At 47.0% G+C, this 19,090-nt stretch overlaps 1 long non-coding RNA gene across 1 annotated transcript; it reads left to right on the top strand.

Annotated features, from left to right (window-relative positions):
• The first annotated feature begins 1,420 nt into the window (after positions 1-1,420).
• Positions 1,421-11,621, top strand: LOC109285251 (uncharacterized). Its single transcript, XR_002092934.2, has 3 exons — positions 1,421-2,505; positions 5,342-5,527; positions 10,257-11,621. It is a non-coding gene; the product is annotated as an uncharacterized LOC109285251 (long non-coding RNA).
• The last annotated feature ends 7,469 nt before the right edge of the window (positions 11,622-19,090 follow it).

Genomic DNA, 19,090 nt, shown 5'->3' with positions numbered 1-19,090 from the left:
TTGTCCAAGCCGCTGATGAAGATGTTAAACAGTGTGGGCCCGAGGACCGAGCCCTGAGGTACCCCACTGCTCACATCTCGCCAGGTTGAGTACGAGCCATCCACCACTACTCTCTGGGTACGCCCCATCAGCCAGTTTTTTACCCATCCAACTGTGCAGGCATCGATGCCACAGTCGCTTAATTTATTGATGAGGATGGAGTGAGAGAGTGTCAAAGGCCTTTTTAAAGTCTAGAAAGACTACGTCCACAGCAACACCATCATCCAAGGATTTAGTTACCTGGTCATAAGAGGCAATCAGGTTGGTCTGGCAGGACCTGCCTTTGATGAACCCATGCTGATTGCCCCTGAGCATGATCTCCCCTGCAGGCCCCCCACAGATGTGCTCCTTGATGATTCTCTCCAAGATCTTCCCGAGCACCAAAGTGAGGCTTATGGGCCTATAGTTACTTGGGTCCTCCTTCCTCCCTTTTTTTAAAATGTGGACCACATTAGCTAGTTTCCAACCCCCCGGCACCTGGCCAGATGACCACGAATGCTCATACAGCTGGGCCAAGGGCTCCGCGATGACCCCTGCCAGCTCCCTCAACACCCTTGGGTGGAGGGCATCTGGACCTGCAGATTTAAAAATGTCCAGCCCTTCCAGAAGATCCCTAACTACCTCTGCGCTGACCCAAGGCCTGACAGAGCAATGCCCGAGATTGCCCCTACCTCTGGTTGGAGGGATGTCCTGGTCCCTGTTCAAGAAAACAGAGGCAAAGAAACTGTTAAAAATATTGGCTTTCTCGTCTGGCGTAGCCACAAGGTTACCATTTGAGTCTTGCCTGGGCCCTACATTGCCTGGTGCCCTCTTCCTACTCCCAATGTACTTGAAAAAGGACTTTTTGTTTTCCTTAATCCTGGATGCTAGCCTGAGCTCCATCTCTGCCTTGGCCTTCCTAATAGCCCTCCTACACTCCCGGGCCAAGGAGGAGGAGTACTCCTTGGTGATAGCTCCTCCCTTCCACTGGTTGTACGCCCCACCTTTAGTCTTCAGGCATTCCTGAATGCCCTTGCTGAGCCAAGGGGGTTTCTGAGTGCTCTTAGCCCCCTTGCTTAGCTGCCTGTACTTAGACCTGGCCACACCTATGAGGTTTTGGGAAAAAGAAGACCTGCTTCTTTTACAAGCCAAATCGTGCATTTTAAAGTTCTGTTTAGTATGGGCATCTATATTGGATGAGGAGGTTCCTGGGTAAAGTAGTGATATGGACCGGGCACATTAAATAACGGAAGGGCATTTCTGCATGTGTTCCTGGATGTGGCACTCAGCCCTTTAATTGGCAAGCCACTCTAATTAAAAGTGCCCGCACATCATATGCATCGGTGTCACCACACGTCCCTGCACTGAAAAAATGGTGGCAGGGCACTTTGAACTAAAGCTCATGGGACGCGTTTTATTTCAACGTGCCCCGCTACCATTTTGTCAGCGCAGAGACACGCGGCGACACTGACACGTGGTGTGCGAGGCTGTTAATTTCTGTGTTCCAGCAGACTCGTTTAATCGAGTCTTAATTCACTCCATTAATTGAGTGTGCTTCAATGCACTGGATTTTCAGCATGCCAGAGCAAGCTCCCCGCATGCGAGTAGGAGCCCACTGGTACCTTCATACCAATTTAGTTCTTAACCTTTCTGAGGCTTGCACCAAAACAGTGCAATGTCTGTGAACGTCCATTCTTCTAACCATTTCTCTCTCTCAGTGTATTTTTTTTTTTTTTTTATTTACTTTCTTCATTACCAGAAGATACCCAAAGCTTAGCCTTACGGTAAGGCATACAGCACTGGACATACCACCTCCATGTTGAACTCTTGCCTTCTGTTTCAATTCATGTTGCCACTAGGTTTTACAGAAAACGTGATTCCTGGGACAACACAAAACATCAGTGAGAGCTAACAGGTCAGCTCCAATTTGGGGGGAGGGAGGTTCCTCCTAATAAAATCCTTTGGAGGCAGAATAATTTCTTAATTTCTGAAAACGTTTCATTTGCCCAGAAATGGAAGTTGGCAGTGCTTTGGTAAATGGATTGAAAGGTTGTTTTGTTTCACTGAAGCAACTGTAAATACTTCTGTGTCTCGTTGAAATGCTGTCTGTTCGTTTTTCCCCAGTCTTATGGCCGCAGTCTATGAATGACGACTGCTATTGCTTTGTCTCCTAAAACGTCACTGAAGCATGGCTGCAATTTTCTTTTCATTTTTCCAAGTAGGGGAAAGAGCAGCTCACTCCCAAATGCTTAATCATTAACAACAGGTCGTACACTCAGTGGTCTTAGAAAGGTAAAAATAGGAATAATTTCCTCCTCGTGTTGAACTCAGACTCTGCCATGTACTCCCAAGGACCCACGTTTATCCTGGGAGCTGGGCTTAGCAAGACTTCACCGTGTTCCTGTGCAGACTGTGTTCTGAAAGTCTGCTTGAGACTATTGACTCATCGACACCACCCCCACATCCTTTGGTTGTGTTCTCCTGGAGGTGATTAGTCATCTGTGTTTACAATTTGCCTTAAAATTAAGATTAAGCCAGCTACTGGGGGAGGGTGTGGTGCATTTGTGAAACGGTAACTTAAGGGAGGGGATGGAACGGACCCAAGAGAACCAGCAAAACAGTTCAACTCCGAATTGCTTGATTTTGCTGCCTTGATGTGGCTGTTTTGAGATCTTCACACAAACCAGTGTGCAAGAGGCAAGTGAGAAACCACATTGGAGCCGGAAGGATGATATGATGAGAAGAACATGTTGTGCCATTTCCCTTCAGTTGCTTATGGAAAGTCATAAATCTGTTTAATATGCTTTTGGTGATTTAGATTTAATAGGCAGAAAGCAAAGCATTGTGGAATCCTGTGCTCCTCCTCAGTGAGTAACTACATTTTTTTGCCTATTTAAGGTACTGGTCTGTGCATCACTTTACACCTGCTACACTTCCCCTTTATTTTATAGGAGTACAAGACTGGGAGAACCCTCCTCGGTCTTTGGGTCCAGCCCCCTGCCATCTCAGACCCTCTGGCATTTAATACATAAACTGATCCAACTCCCTGTGAAGTCATTCTGGGTTTCGCCCCACTACTCCTGTTGGGAAGCCTACATGGCTCTGAGGTGCCAAAACTTTTTAATTTCTAAATCATCATAGCCATTCATACCCATGTGCTTTTTTATCAGTATTGTCCTTTAGCTTAAATAGTCCCTTTCTCTCCCTTGTTTTAAATCCTTTAATATATAGAGAACAAACCTATCCCTTCTCAGCCTTCACTCTGCTCAAACATGCCAAGCAATTTTAGTTTCTTCTCACAGATGGGTCCGTCCATTCCCCTGATCATCTGAGGAACTTTTCACTGCCTCCCTTCTGTTGTGAATGCATCTTTCTTAAACACAGCTGAGCAGAACTGAAAACAGTGTTTGTGGAGGTCTGACTAGTTCCTCGTACAACATCATTACTGTCCCACTATTTACTAGAAATACCTTGTCTGATGCATCCAAGGTCACATTTGCCTTTTTCATGACCTATACCACTGGTGGCTTTTAGTCAGATCGTGTTTGACACATGCCCCCAGATATATTTCTAGTCTTTAACTGTCTCCAAATGGTGAGCTCCCAGCAATTCTTATTACTCAGTAAGTGCATGACCATGATCTATTGCATTTCATCACGCTTACCTTCTCCCAGGCTTCAAGGTCATTGATTCCCTCTGTTTGACTATTCCGGTCCTCCTTATTGACAATGCATCTTCCAACTTTGTCATCGGCAAATTTTAGCAACAAACTCCACCTTTTTGTACCCATGTCACCTTGTGAAATTTATTAAATATAAAGACTAACATACTAATTACTTCCTTCCAGCTCAGCTAAAGACTAGGGTTATCTTCTCTTCAGTTGTCTTTAAAATGATTTAGGCCAGTGCTGCTTGACTTCCAGCCTGCATGCTCTGCCATCGGGCCTGTGGGGCCTGAAAATTTGGCAGTAGGGGAGTGGTGGCAGCAGGGAGCAGCAAGTAATGCTGCCAACTTGCCTGTGGGTTGGATGTGACCCTGTGCACTAGTCCACAGTGGGGCTGGCGCATGGGCTCGCTCCATGGCCGAACCTGGTTTATGGGGTTAGTCCCCTTCACAGGATCACACCCAAGTGCTGACTCCACATGTGACATCCAGCCTGTGGACTAGCCCCGTGCCACTCACCTGACAGACAGGGACAGATGGCTGAGCATTACTGACTTAAGCAATAGCATTTCTTCCCTTTTCCTGGGAAAAATTCAAACTACCAGATTTCTGCTTTGACCAGGGGATGGGAGTAGATGGACTTCTGAAGTCCCTTCCAGCCTTACTACTTTCCTATGATTGTATTACTACCATAGTTCACTTTTGGCAGACTTTCATGGTAGCCCTAATAATGGCCCTTTGGGTCACCTTAAAGTTCTGTAAAATGTAACCCCCAGTGGAAGGCTGAGTGGTGGGTGTCTTTAAAACCAGTATATATTTAAATCCCCCATCTGGAGGTTTGGGGTATGTGGGTTTTATCCTTTATATTACGATTGGCGATGCTGTCTTTATAGAAACCCATGGGAGCTTTAATGTCAAAGGGATTTGGGTTGGAATGATGCTTTTAAAACCCGGATGGGAATTGCGTTGCTACTGTACTGCTTTATGAGAGGTGTTTTTATTCTAAACTCATCTCACCTGGCACAGTGGATGCACAGGATATGACAGATTCACGAAGGTGTAATTGTATTGCTTTTCCACATGATTACACTTCCCATTTAAGTCCATTTATTAACACTCTCTCCCTGGGCTCCGTGTGACAAAAGGCCGAATAAAAATACCCCTCTACAGGATCTGAGCAGGTTACAAATTGCAAGCTAACCGCTGCAGATCTATTTTCTGACATCTTAGTAACACCTTCGTCCTGCCAGCCTTTTACAGCTTTAATAGGTTCTGTCATCTGCCCAAATAACCGCAGAGAAACCCTGTGCAACACTGCAGAGAGCTAGTAAATGACCCATTGCAAACTATTTCCTTTGTTGCGGAGGGGGAAGGAGGTGGGGAAGAGGTTCTGCTTGGAAAGAAGCTCTGAACAGATCATGATTTTTATTCCTCTTTTATTTGTTTGTGATTCAGGATAGTTTTGGAGATAGGTGGATCCCTCCAGCTGAGGGCTATGACTCAGATTTGAGGGGGAAGGGGCAATGGAAGAAAATCTGCAAAATCTGCTCTGGGCCTAAATAAGGGAAAGTTGAGCAGTTCTGTGTGAGGGCTTTTCAGAGTATCCGGGACTGGAGATTCAAGCACTGCGACCAGTAATCTTCAATCCAATGATTTCTAGGTCTTAAAGATCAGTAGGGATGATTGTGACGATCCAGGCTGACTTTGGCATAACGCAGGCTACAAAACATCGCCCAGCAATTTCTGCATCAAGCCCATGATTGTTTGTGCTACAGCATCCCTTCTGGAAAGACCCTCTGCCTTGCTCTATAGACTTCAAGTGATGGAGCATCCCTCGCGTTCCCGGGTGAGTGTTTCTGGTGGTTATTGAAACCATCAGGATTTCGGCAACTTTATGGCTAGAACCCTCTTGATTTTTGGAAAGCCAAAGGGGTGACAAGTATGTGTGTTTGTCGGGAGGCGGGGGGATCTGTTTAGTCCTGGAATTATGAACTAAACTACTGGTTGATAGCTCCAGTGAATGCCTTCCAGCGTAATGCTCTTTCTGTCCTCAGTAGGATTTAACATTTGGAAAACCAGATACCCTGATTGACTTCTCGGCCAAACAGGTGATAATGGTGGGAAGATGTGTGCACAGGCTGGGGAAGATAGAGAGGCCTGCAGAAACCCCCTGGCAGGAGAGTGTGTGTGAAACTGGGAGCCCCTGAGTGCAGCTGAAGCTTACTAGCTCAGCAGGATGAAATGCCCCTATTTTATAGAGATAGTAAGGCCTATCGGAGAATTTTGCTAGGGTGCATGGTTAAAGCTCACAGGAGACTCCTGAAGGCGTTCTGTCAAGAGCTCAGCTCCCCCCCAGAGGCACAGTGGATGGCTTTTCACCCTGAATACTCTGCTCTTTCCAAAACTGGGACCATTACCTTGGGAACCATTGTGAACTGGGCCTGACTCTTGCCCCCTCTAAGGTTCTCCACTTGTTCAGGGCTCATGGTTACCTTCTATACATGCATGAGTTAAATTAATGTATTTTCTCACATACAACACTCATCTCCCCCCCCCCCCCCAACCAACCCCTCAAATTGGAGCACATATTTTAAGTGGGGAGGCTGTTTTATTTACTGAAAAAGAAGCAAGCTTAGATACGCTGTGCATGGCCTGTAGCTGCCAAAATGGCAGAGTCGGTCTTAACCCTCTCATAGCTATTGGCTGAGCACTATAGCTTCTGCCTGAAGCAGCAAGTGAGTAAGTTGGTAGTAACTTGATGAGGCTTTTGAGGTGGAAGCACTTTATTTACAAGAACTTAGATAAAGAGCTAACAGTACAAGCTTCCCTCGCTCTGCGTTCCTGGAAAACAGTGCATAACTCGAATTTGCATAAAGGGAACTCACTTTACAATGTAACAAAGAAGGATACGTTCCAAGATCTCGACTGTACTGACCTCCAGACCCATTTCTACCACTTCAGCAAGACAATTTTGGTACTTGGCAACAGCAGACAGGACACACAAGCACAGCTGCAGCTCCAGGATCATGGGCACCAGCTGCCCTGAGGGGTGGGTGCAGGTGCTGCTGCTGGGTGGCTTCATGGCTTACAGCTCCTGGGATGCTGCGCTGATGGGGCTGGACCAGGCTGAGCTGCAAGGGCCGGTGATGCAGCCCAGCCTGGGCACCATCACCTGGCTCAGCCTCCGTAACAACTTTTTCCTACCCTGCCTATGGCGTCACTCCCACAATGCACCGTGCAAAGCAGCGGACTGTGGGCTTCCACCACACCGATCACATAAGAGTAAATTTACCTCTTGTAACAAATTTTTTTATAAAAAGGGTCATTGCATAAGAGCAAATTTGCACATACAGAACCTGCATAAGGTGAGGGGAGCGGTCTGGGTGAGGCAGCTGGAACCAGGAACTTCTGGATGCCACGTTTCCTGGACCCTCTGTTCCCAGGAGGACTTGCTCTGTTGCAGAGTCAGCCGTGACTTTGCAATGTGCTTTTTTTTCCCTCCCTACATTCTGCCTCCCATAAACAAGTTGCATGCTTTATACTTCAGGGTGTGTTGTATGTGAGAAAACATACTAACAATCAACCTAGGCTCAATTCAACACTGCAACCATCCTTGACCTGGACCTTTGCAGAGAAGCAAGACAATTTAATGGACTTCTTTTTTGATATACTCATGGTATCTGGGATGGAAAGCAAGTATTGGGCAGGAAAGGCTGTTTTAAACAGGACTTTCAGCCTAGTTCTAGAGGGCTACCAGGCAGCGCATGCATTTGAAGGCACATCGCTGACTATATCTGAGCCATTGGAGGCTCATCCAACATGGTGCAGCTGTCTTGTCTGTCTGTCCACCACCTTCACTTGGAGACATCTGGATTGTCACCGGGTAGGGCAGGGATTAGGAGGAGAATAAAAGTGGATGTCAAACCATCTGCTGTCTCAAAGTGGAGCCTCTTGTTACCCAGACAATCTCATTTTCACTATTATTCTCTACAAAGTAGGAATATCTTTTTGGAATCCATCCTCAGGGGCCTCTGCTAACCAGTTTATTTTGGTGAGTTACCCTATATTGACTGAAACAGCGGGAGGAAATACTGGAGGTCTACTATTGCTCGCACTGAAATCAGTGAGAATTGTAACATTAATTTCAAAGGGAACAGACCCATATTCAGTAAGGATAATCCATGTCATAGACTTTAACAGTATCTACTATCTTGCTTATCCATGTCCTGGAGTCATGTGATGTGAAAATCTCACTTTCATTTTTAACAAAGTTATTTCTTAGCCCCCACCACTTGTGGGGGAAAAGCATGAACAAAGCATGCAGATGTGACCGAGCGCTTCCAAACAGCACAAGAAACAGAAGACCAAGGCTGGGGAGAAGGGGAGGGACATTTTTTATTTTAATTTCCTGTGTTTTTAAGTTAATGTCATAATTTTTGAAGGACTGTTTTTGGGGGGGTTTGGTGGGGGTGGGGCAGTTGGTATGTTTTGAGATTTGGCAATTAAATAAATGAATGCATTACTCTTCAAGGGGAGGGAGCATTGTCTGGTGGTTTTAGCTGATGCAAGTCCCTTGCTTTAGCAGTCTAATAAAGCCTTGGAGCTTTTTGGTATGTATTAACTTGGGAGACTCTTCAGGCTACTCGAATTATCATGCATTACTTAAACTGGAGAGAGTAAATAGATGCTTGCTCTTGAATAATTGAATATGCAGTGTCCTTTTCCTATGGCATACACTACTCTGAATAAGTCACAGGACTTGTTATGTGCTTCCTTGTGGAACAATTTAGCATAAGCTCATCTTTAACTAAAGAGCTGAAATGCCCACAAAAAAGGAAAGCGGAAACAACAAAGAAAACGTGACACATTCAGACATTAACAATCTCATATAATGCAATAAGACTGATGTGTGTCAATGTTTTATTTTAAACCAAAAACCTTAAGTTAGGGTTAAGTTTGCAAAGTGCAGTTCATAAAGAAACATTGCCTATGAGCACCTCAATTAAAAAAAAAAAAATCACTAAATTTAGAAGTCAAAAGCTAAGCTTGCTGGCACCGGTCAAAACGCCAGATTTACGCTCCGTCCCAAACAGACCAGTGCAAGAACAACCTTAACTCTGCCCCTCCATTTCTGTTGTACAATTATACAGCCTTGGGATCCTCTGGCTTTTTCGTGCAAGCTTTGCTAGCAAGTGCTAACCAAGGGGCAGGCCTGCTATCATCGTTAGATAGAATTAAATCACCAGAGCGGCAATCTGTTTGCAGCACCATAAGTTTGGATGCTGCAGTAAGGCTGGGTTTACGCTTTTTGGATTCACTCACTGAGAAATCTTCAGGAGTTGGGATGATGAGGTTGAGCCTGTTGTAAAGATGAAGGCTATTGACAAAACGGGGATCTGGTTTCGAGTCTAAAAGGCGATTGCCTTCTGAAGTGGTTTGGGTGGATCAGTCTCTGCCTCTCTGCACGTGTGATGTGAAGAATTCGCTCGCACTCCTGGACAACGGCTGTTGGTCACTTCTCCCAACCAACTAAGCCAAGATCCCACATTTTGATCTCAAAATGAAAGGCTTGGCCCATACCGATGACCTGGGCCAGACTGAACCTTAGTGTTTGCATTTCTCATACACGGCATGTCTCTCTTCCCCAGCAGTTAGCTTCTGAGATGAACAATAGTGCTGTGACCTGTGTTTCCTAGTTTCAATATGATGGTAGCTTTGGGGTCAGAGGATGGCTCTCTTTTCTGTACTCCAGGATGGATTTTAAAGGCAAAGCTGTTCTTTTCAGAGATTGGGAAGAGCAGTGCGTTAGGTCTGACACTGCCTCTTTAAGTGAACTAACAATCTGAAGGAAGCAAATCTGTAAGCAGAGATGAATTGTCTGTTTAGGGATTATTCAAATCTCCAAATCGGATTAGAAAGGCCCTTTGAGTTTCCAGGAAGTTGACTTCATTCCTGATCCACTACGAATCCACCATGCTCGTGGGTGGGTTTTGCTACCTGATGATTTCTCCACCCACTCGCAAGGAGCTGATTCAGTTCCAAATTTAGGCTTTATTCCTGGATCCATTTTAAATCTTCCTCTGATCTTTTCTGTGACTAACCTAAAGCATCGTCTTCCTGCCCGTGCCTATTGGTAAAGCTCTTTATTTTGAATAACTCAACGTGATTCAGCACTGGGGGTTTATCCAGCCCCTTCTGCTGTGGAGAGAGCTCATGTGCTTTAAGCCAGATCCTGCAAGGTGCTGTGCAGCTGTGCTTGGTGTGGAAGGGAGCTAGTATATTTGGATCCAAAGGCAAGTATCCATCTGCACTGTTCACACTCATGCAAGACAGTCTGGCAAAGCACAGCAGCAGTATTACCTGCAGCAGACAACTCTTGCTCACTAGCAGAGGACTATTGGAAAGTCTCTTGTGGTGGTGGCATTACTCCAGCAAGGCCCTGTACCATGGGCCTAGTGGTCTAAATCCAGGAACAGGAGCTCAGCACTCCTGAATTTCGGTCTCGGCTCTACTGCCAAGCTGATGTACATCTTGAGTCTGTCACTTAACCGCTGTCTCTCTGCTTCCCCATCTAGAAGGCTGTGTCTGCACGAATGAAATGTGTGTTCGTCTAAGAGCAAAGAGATGAAATGCCTCCACCGGCTGGACTCGGACACAGTGAGCCAGAGCCAAAAAAAAGGACAAAGTCTCCTATACAATGATTTAGGCAGGAGCCCAAAGCTGTGATCCTCCTTGTTTCACTGCTCCTAAATATGGTGGCAACTGCGCTCTACAGGCAGTTTTTGCTGTTCAAGTTTCCCACGTACCTCAACTTCTCAACAGGCCCGAACAATGCCTTGTGCTGGCAGATCTTTGCTGCTTGCCTAGCTCATGACTAAGTCCAACTGGGCTCCAGTTTGCAGACATTGCCCGAGGGGCTGGATCTAGGGGAGGTTCTTGGAGCATGCTGTGGGATGGGGGTCCGCAAAGTGCAGCAGACGACACCGCTTTCTTTTAAAATGCAGGTAGATGGAGGGTGTTCCCCTTGTATAGCTCCAGCAGGATTGGTTCAGATTTACTTTCCCCCAGACTGTCCAGTAGCCTAAAGATTGCAGCACCCGCCAGCAGTTGTGAGATAAAATGCAGAGACTGGGACTTGGGACTCTTCACTCCCAGCTGAGTGCCCCAAGCCCCAAGCCAAAGTGTTGTAGGCTCACTTTTGCTCCCTGTCCACAATGCATCTTCGGCTTTTGGGGGCATAATGATACAGAGGGTATCTTTAACCAGACTCACTTGTACCCTGGTGGGAGCAGCTAATGGCCTGTTTGTCTTGAGAAAACAGCTACTTCAGGATAGCTGCAGGCAGACACCACTTGCACCAATGTAATAAGTATATAAGGGGTGTACATCAGGATGTGGGGGAAGAAGGCCTGTTCACCAGAGCGCCCCATGGGGTGACAAGGTCAAACGGTCACAAACTTCTCCAAGACTGTTTCAGGCTGGACATAAGGAAGAACTTCTTTACGGTCCAAGTCTATAAGGCCTGGAACAGACTGCAGCCGGAGGTGGTGCAAGCACCTACTCTGGACTCCTTTAAGAGTAAATTGGACGTTTATCTTACTGGGATCCTTTGACCCCTGCTGACTTCCTGCCCCTGGAGCAGGGGGTTGGACTCAATGATCTCCTTCCAGCCCTAATGTCTATGAAATTATTAATTTATATTAGTATAGTTCTAGTTCTAATTTCCCCTTGGGGTAAATTTACATTGGATTCAAGTAAGCTGCAGTGATATAGGACTGTACATGTGTCCACTCCTTGCTTACACTGGTGTGAAGGCTAATTATACTGGTGTTTAATGTGTCTAAGCCTTTTGGTTAATCATGCTTTATCCTCATCTCCCCCCGCCCCGCATCACCTCATCGTGGTTCATTGTTGGACTATCAGAAGTGTTTATGAATCTATATTGTGGAGCATTTTTGTCTTGCGTCAGCAACATACCTCAAGATTATTCATTTCTCTGGCTTTATTTTGTGAACTCAGTGGCAAGTCAAGTGTGCTGCTATGTCATGGGAGCACCTGACCAATTGTAATTACTCTAATTACTCAATAGTAATTAATACAGCTACAGCAGAGGTAGAAAGCAATCAAGAATGAAGTCAAGAGAAACATTGCACACATGTTTACAATCAGGAAGTAATATGCACCAGTGGTCTTGGCACCACTTCTCAATGCAAAGCCATGCTTCTGTATACAGAGCCCACAAATCGCTAGAAAGAGTGTTGCATGAGCTATTCCTGGATCTTTCTGTAGGACTGGTTGATCTTTATCCTTCCTAACAATTCTAAGATTGGACACAAATTAGTAAGATTAATTAAGATAATTTTATAGCATCCAGCTCCACAGGTCTCTGAGAATTGCAAAAGCAGAACACTAAACATACAGAAAGAGTACATGGCGCCTACCCTATGGTCACCCTCCCTCTCCTCCCATCAATGTCCTTCTGCTTAGATAACTGATCCAGACTACAGAGTAATACTGTTTGTCATCTGTAACACCTACCATCTGTGAAGCGCAAGACGGTTTTCACAAACTAATGGGATAAAGCTTCCCTAAGTGTTGTCGTAATATGGGTTCTATACCTGGGCAAATTGAAGTGCAAAGGGTTTAATGCTAAGATTTTTTTTTTTCAAAAGCGATTCATTTTTTTAAAATTCTGAGACAACTTGAAGGGTCTCATTCAGAAAGGGATGAAAATCAGGTTCTGTGAAGGTACCTCCAATTCGGTTCCCCAAAAATGGAGGCACCCCAAATGGTAGTCGCACCTGGAAATGGTGGTGATAAATGTCTTGACAAGGCTACTGGTTTCATCAGAGGAGCCAGGAGGCCTGTTGTGTTTTATTTTATTTTTTTTAGTTTCAACCAAACTGCCCAACAGTGATTTCTCTGTACTGTGCTTCACTACAACTAGGGAAAATGAAGGAGTAGGAGGAAAAACAAGGACTAGTTGTGATGGGTTTTAGTCATGCTCCGTGACCTGCTCTTTATACCATCTTCTGCACACTGCTGTCTCTTAGGAAGCTCACCTAAGCCCAATGACAAATCTTAACAAGTCAAGGCTGCAAGTGGAGGCTATGGGTGTCTATATAGTATGGGGAAGTGAGCTTCCAACTTGCCTGCGTGGCTTCCTTCCCAGCCACTAATCACGATGCCAGTTCAACTGAGATACCACCAGGCAGGGTCCCCTGCCTATTCCTGTGCACTTCAGTGCTCAGCACTCGGAGGCAGCCTTGCGTTGCTGGACACTGGACCATATTCATGCTTTCCTGTTGTGCTGCCCCTGAGTAAGACATTTCCCTCCATCCTCACTATTGGGAGAGGTCTTGGATTTGGCCATCATGATGCCATATTCTCAGCTTAATTACCCTTAATTACCTAGTGGACTCCAAGATGAACATGAGCCGGCAGTGTGACGAAGCCATCAGAAAAGCCAATGGCACTTTATCATGCATCAGCAGATGCATGACGAATAGGTCCAAGGAGGTGATACTTCCCCTCTATCGGGTGCTGGTCAGACTGCAGTTGGAGTACTGCGTGCAATTCTGGGCACCGCACTTCAAGAAGGATGTGGATAACCTGGAGAGGGTCCAGAGAAGGGCAACTCATATGGTCAAGGGCCTGCAGACCAAGCCCTACGAGGAGAGACTAGAGAAACTGGACCTCTTCAGCCTCCGCAAGAGAAGGTTGAGAGGCGACCTTGTGGCTGCCTATAAGTTCATCACGGGGGCACAGAAGGGAATTGGTGAGGTTTTATTCACCAAGGCGCCCCCGGGGGTTACAAGAAATAATGGCCACAAGCTAGCAGAGAGCAGATTTAGATTGGATGTTAGGAAGAACTTCTTCACAGTTCGAGTGGCCAAGGTCTGGAACGGGCTCCCAAGGGAGGTGGTGCTCTCCCCTACCCTGGGGGTCTTCAAGAGGAGGTTAGATAACCATCTAGCTGGGGTCATCTAGACCCAGCACTCTTTCCTGCCTATGCAGGGGGTCAGACTCGATGATCTATTGAGGTCCCTTCCGACCCTAACATCTATGAATCTATGAATTAATGGTTGCCCGATTGTTCCTCCTCCCTTTTGGCTGGAGGAGGGATTTTTCATGACTCCAAAGGCCCAGTTAGGGGTTTGCAATAGTGCCCCTTTCCCTTTAATGGTGCCTGGGAACTTACTGCTTAATGCTCCACCCATTGCTTGCCATTGTGCACCTCTGCCCCTTTGCCGGCCCATCCCTCCTGTGCCTCACCAGTGCAGCTGTGGCTGGACCTCCTCACGCTTTGCTGCAATATGTTATTTTCCCCCAAAAACATCTGCCTCAGCTGAGAAGGGGACACAACTTGGGTGTGTTAGGAAGGAACATCTTTGCTGAGACTGCAGGACCCACTGTGTGGTTCCCTCTGGTGCCTGGTTAGATGCAGCCTGTGCTACCTTGCTTTTCTATTTTAATTGCAGGGGTAATTGTTAGCAGTGGTTTCCTCTTGTAAGGTAGTCGCTGATGCTGGTTTGTTAATGTATGATTGCTCGAAATCTCGTTCACCTGTATGCTCCAGCCTCTCCCCTCCAGCCAATGGGTGTCTGAGACCAATGGGTGGGACATACATAGTGGAAGGATCTTGCCTCCCTCAGGCCACCAGCAGCACTGCAAGCAGACAGTGATTGACACCCTTATGTCTGTCCACTACTGGACAGTCTGTGTTAAAAACTGACTCAAGACAACGTGAGGCATTGGTTCATAGGTGTCCTGGACTGCCAACCCAACGTTCACTCCTCCAGACCATGCTGCCTCTTGCGAAGTTCACATGCTTGCTAGACACAGACATAACATTACAAGCAAGAACGGTCAATGGATCAGTTATTTTCTCCTTGGAACTGGACAAAATACACTGTTTTGTTGGCTCAGACTGTCTAGCTTCAGGCGGTAGGGTCTGAGTCGCACCCTGGAAGAGTGCAGTGCGCCAAGGAGGGACAGAAATGGTGCAGGGGGTGCAAGACAAGATCACAAAGTGAGGCTTAAGCAGAAAAACTATTCCGTTGATCGAAAGGAAGACTGAGAGATGCTTTGATTGCTGCATATAACCACTGACGCATGGAAAAGAGATCCCAGATTGGGGGTGGGTTCCCATCTTGCTGACTAAAGCAGAACTAGATCCAATGGCTGGAAACTGAAGTTATAGAAATTCAACCTTGAAACACGGCACAGTTCCCTGGCAATGGTGGTAGCAAAGCTTAAGCAATGGGACAGCAGACTCACCTCTCCAGGGTGTCTTTTAGAGTGGGAGCAGATGGCCTTTCAAGGAGATATTCTTTAATGCACCTGTAGGGACCAGTTCTACCACCTGTGTCAGGCAAGATGGTCCATCACGTTACCAGCATTCGGCCCCGTTGGAGTCCTTCGGAGTGCCTTGCAACACAAGAGCTGCTCTGTTATTTTTCTGTAGGCAAAAAACAAGTGAAAACTGTGAGCTGGCATTTTCCGAGGGGTTCCTTGAGTCTAAACAGTTGAGAACCACTGACTTACCCATTGCCACTGGCAGGGGTGGATCTAGGAGGGGGGCACTGGTGCCCTTCTCCCTTCCCCCTGCTTGCCTTCCCCTGGTTTTGATTTCTGGTCCACCCAAAGTTTAAAACCAACTGCTTGGCAGTGGCAGCAGCATTTCTAGTCAGGCAGCGCTGAAGGAGTTAATTGACTTACTGGCTCATTTTACTCTACCCGATCCCTTCTAAACTCTTCATTCCACAGGTGTTAATGGCTTACTCGCCTTTTTAATTCCCAGGATGTTCCACCAGTCAAGCTGTCTTTTGTTCTGCAAGTCTGCTGCCTGTTACCTGCTCCTGGTAATGAAGCTCTTATTTCACAGCCCTGAAGACTGTTTTTTTAACTCATTCCAATGAAATTATATTTGTTGTTGTTTTTTTTTTCCTTCAGTCCTAAATTGAATAATACAACCCTAGCCCCAAGAATATTAGTAAAGTTTCTAGTTGATTTTTAACTGGGCAAAATGTTATACATGATGATGCACCATACTGTCTGCAAGCCCCTTTTCAAAATCCTAGGTCTGCCCATGGCTGTTGGTGACAGGCTCAGTGGATACATAAGCCCTCTTTGTTCGTCCTCCTTTCTACATGGGGTAGAGGGAGAACGAGGTTCCTTGACTTGCCTTCAATATGCTCATTACCTATACAGCTCTGCATTAGCACCGTAAATATAATCCAGTCTCATACTTCAGGGTATCTGCTGGTCATGTGCAGGGGTCTGGAAGGATTTAATTTCCCCGATGCATGATTGACCTGAGGGAGTCTACTTCACTTCACTTGGTTTTGCTTAGCTTTTCCTTTCTGAAGCTTGAGCAAGACAGAGACTAACCACAGCTGGCAGGCACTGGGATACTTGGAGATGATTGCAAGAGTTTTCCTTCTCAGGTGCCTGCCTTGTGACTTTTGCTTGCAGGCTCAGGAGCAGATTGATCGCCTGATTTGGGTTAAGAAAGGAATTGCCCCTGCCCCTTCCCCCCCAGGACCAATTAGCTGGTTCCATGGTGCCTCCATCTCTCTCTGCGACATGCAGCCATTCTCCTGAGGACTGAATTTCCTTGTCCTAACTAAAGCAGGAGTGGGCAAAATATGGCCCGTGGGCTGCATCTGGCCTGCCAGGCACTTTCATCTGGCCTGCAGCACCCACCAATGAACTGCACGCCACCCAGTCCTTCCACCCACGGGGTGGAAGCAAAGTGGCCACATGTACGCACCTCCAAACATACTCTATTGCTTCTTGCTCCCACCTTCATGCATGGAAGGGCATGGCCTGGCTAGCAGTAGCTTTTGGGTAGGGCTGCTGCCACAATCCCCAGGGACCTGCTTTGCTGGCTCTGGGCAGCAGGTAGGGAAGTGGCAGGGGCAAGGGTTGAGCTGCAGCTAGGCGGGAGTGTGGAGCATGGGGCTGGAGCTGGTAGCGGTGCCAAGCCTGTGCCCAGGGGCACGGCAGCATCATGGAGCTTGGGTGGGCAGTGTGTGGGTATAAGGGAGGGTGGGGGGTGTGGGGATCCCCCCACATACACTTCACCCATGGCCCACAGCCCCAGCAGGTGGTGGCAGCAGCAGCAGGCAGGGGTGCTCAGCGTGCTCATGCCCAGTGCAGGAGCTGGTGCCTGGCAGTGCACGGCTCCAGCCAGTGCTGCACATTGTGGCGAGGGGCGCAGCCTCCACAGGGCAGTCTATTGCCGACAATCCCCACCATGCATGCACAGCCCCCACACTTGCAAGGCACAGGAGGGAAGCCCCATGAGCTGGAGCTGGCTTTCTTCCCTCCCAGGGCTATATAGGGGTGGGACTTCCAGTCCCAAGATGGTGACCAGGGGGCGGGGCACCTGTCAAGGGGCGGGGTTACCCATACACTCCTCGACAGCTCACCAAAACTCATTAAGTAGCCCTCCAGCTGAAATAATTGCCCACCCCTGCGCTAAAGTAATTGCTCCAAATTCAGCAGGTGAACTTTAATATGCAAGATTGTCATTGTAGATTGGGGGGGGGGGCATGTGGCAGCCCACTATTTTTAGAGGTTACCAACCCCTATCCTAAATGATTGAATGGTCTCTTCTGCCTTTACATTAATTGGTACCCACAGGCTGCCTATGGCATGGACAGCAAATTTGCCCAAGAAACCAAGACTCAGGGAAAACAATTTGGGTATGAAGATGGGCTGGTGCGATACGTTTTCTAATTGGAGGAATAGACACATTTAGGATGTTCCGAAGTTTTGTTGAGAGTCAAACAACTTTGCACATGTCCTTCTCCATCCCTTCAGTGTATCGCCTCATCTTTAATTTAACACGGTGATTCTCAACCAGGGCGTGTCAGCCCCCTGGGGTGCCCTGAGATCCTTTCAAGGGTGCTGCAGGGTGCCAGGCAATGTTAGCACTGTTAGGTGTGCAAACGTGATTCACAAGATAAACTCAGCAATTTCCAACAGGAATCCACCCTGTCAAAACCATTCTGCCCTGGTGTTTGTCTTCCTTAGTTCGTGGCAGCCAGAGAATGGCTCTAGTATTTTTCGCTAGGCAAAAAACAAGTGAAAACTAAGAGTTGGCAATATTCGAGCGGGGCCTGTTGTCTAAGAAGGCCGAGAACCACTGATCTAACCAAACGCTGCTGCGAACAAGTTCCTTCCTGTTAAAAACCATGATGCCAAGTTTCCAGCTGAGCACTCGTTGCTTGTGAAGAAAGAGAATCGATCTGGAGGTCGTGAGTGTGCCCCACCCGCAGCCAAATCCATTTGCAGCACTGCAAAAAAGTCCACTGAGCCTCGACGCTGTGACACATTAAGGGGAGTGCAAGGGTACGGCAAGGCCCTGTGTAGAAAGCACATCAGGATCATCACCTGCAGATGCGTGTAAGCCTGTTGCCCTCTGGCGGTCATTTAAGAGACTTCGTATGAGCACTTGTCAGAGGGATTTTTGTATATGAAGGGGCTATGGCCTGTACTTTGGAAACTGGTAGTCTCAAATACCCATCTTGCTAGCACACAGGAACTCCTTTGCTGCCTCAAAATGGTTATGCTGGGATTCTTTGCAAACTAAAGGGAAGAGTCCTTTGACCAGCCTATATTCCTCAATGCCATATATTCAGGATGCAACTTTCCTCCTCCCCCCAAGTCTTGCAGGTAGTTTCAGCTCTAGAATCTGCATGTGATGGAGATGCTGCCTCTGTGCCCTGTGCTCTCTGGGCTCGCTCGTCCTCCGGCCCTGCATCTGAGGACCAGCATGCTCGAGGGCTGTGCCTATATGGTTTGGGAGGAAAGGAATGGACCTGGATGACCGGTACCAACTTCCATCTGGTCTGATCTCGGAGCATGAGGGCTAACTTGACTATCGCCCACTTCTGGCAATGCTCACGGCCGCACCGAGTTGCTGATGTTCCAGCTCAGCGTTGCCATATCTTAAATATAAAATTAATTGGAAGCTCAAAATGATGGTATTTGCTGAAAAACTATTGTACAGTGAAAAATATTCAAAGAAGCATGCAAATAAGACTTCTTCTTTACTTTATATTGCTCTCTGTAACCCAGTGAGTGAGTGAGAACTGGGTAAGTTGAAACTTTTTAATTTTATTTTAAGGCAAGCAGTCAGAAGAAAGTGCTGACAGCAAACCCCAACCTTCCTGAGAGTGACTTGGGATTTTGCACATGCTACGACAGTTAGCTGCCTCAAATTCTTTTTGTCTCAGACCAACACGGCTACCAAGTACATCCCCGAAACATGGAAGATACCGAATTTTAGCCAACTTTCGATTTTAAACTTTATTGCTGAACAAGAAAGACTTCTACACCTCCCTGCTTTCCATGTGACAGCACCGGGGAAGGGATCCTGCCTGATCTGCACGACAAA

Source organism: Alligator mississippiensis, chromosome 3 (assembly GCF_030867095.1).
Source record: "Alligator mississippiensis isolate rAllMis1 chromosome 3, rAllMis1, whole genome shotgun sequence".
Lineage (NCBI taxonomy): Eukaryota > Metazoa > Chordata > Crocodylia > Alligatoridae > Alligator > Alligator mississippiensis.
The sequence above is the reverse complement of the archived record's forward strand: the minus strand, read 5'-3'. Positions and strand labels throughout refer to the sequence as shown.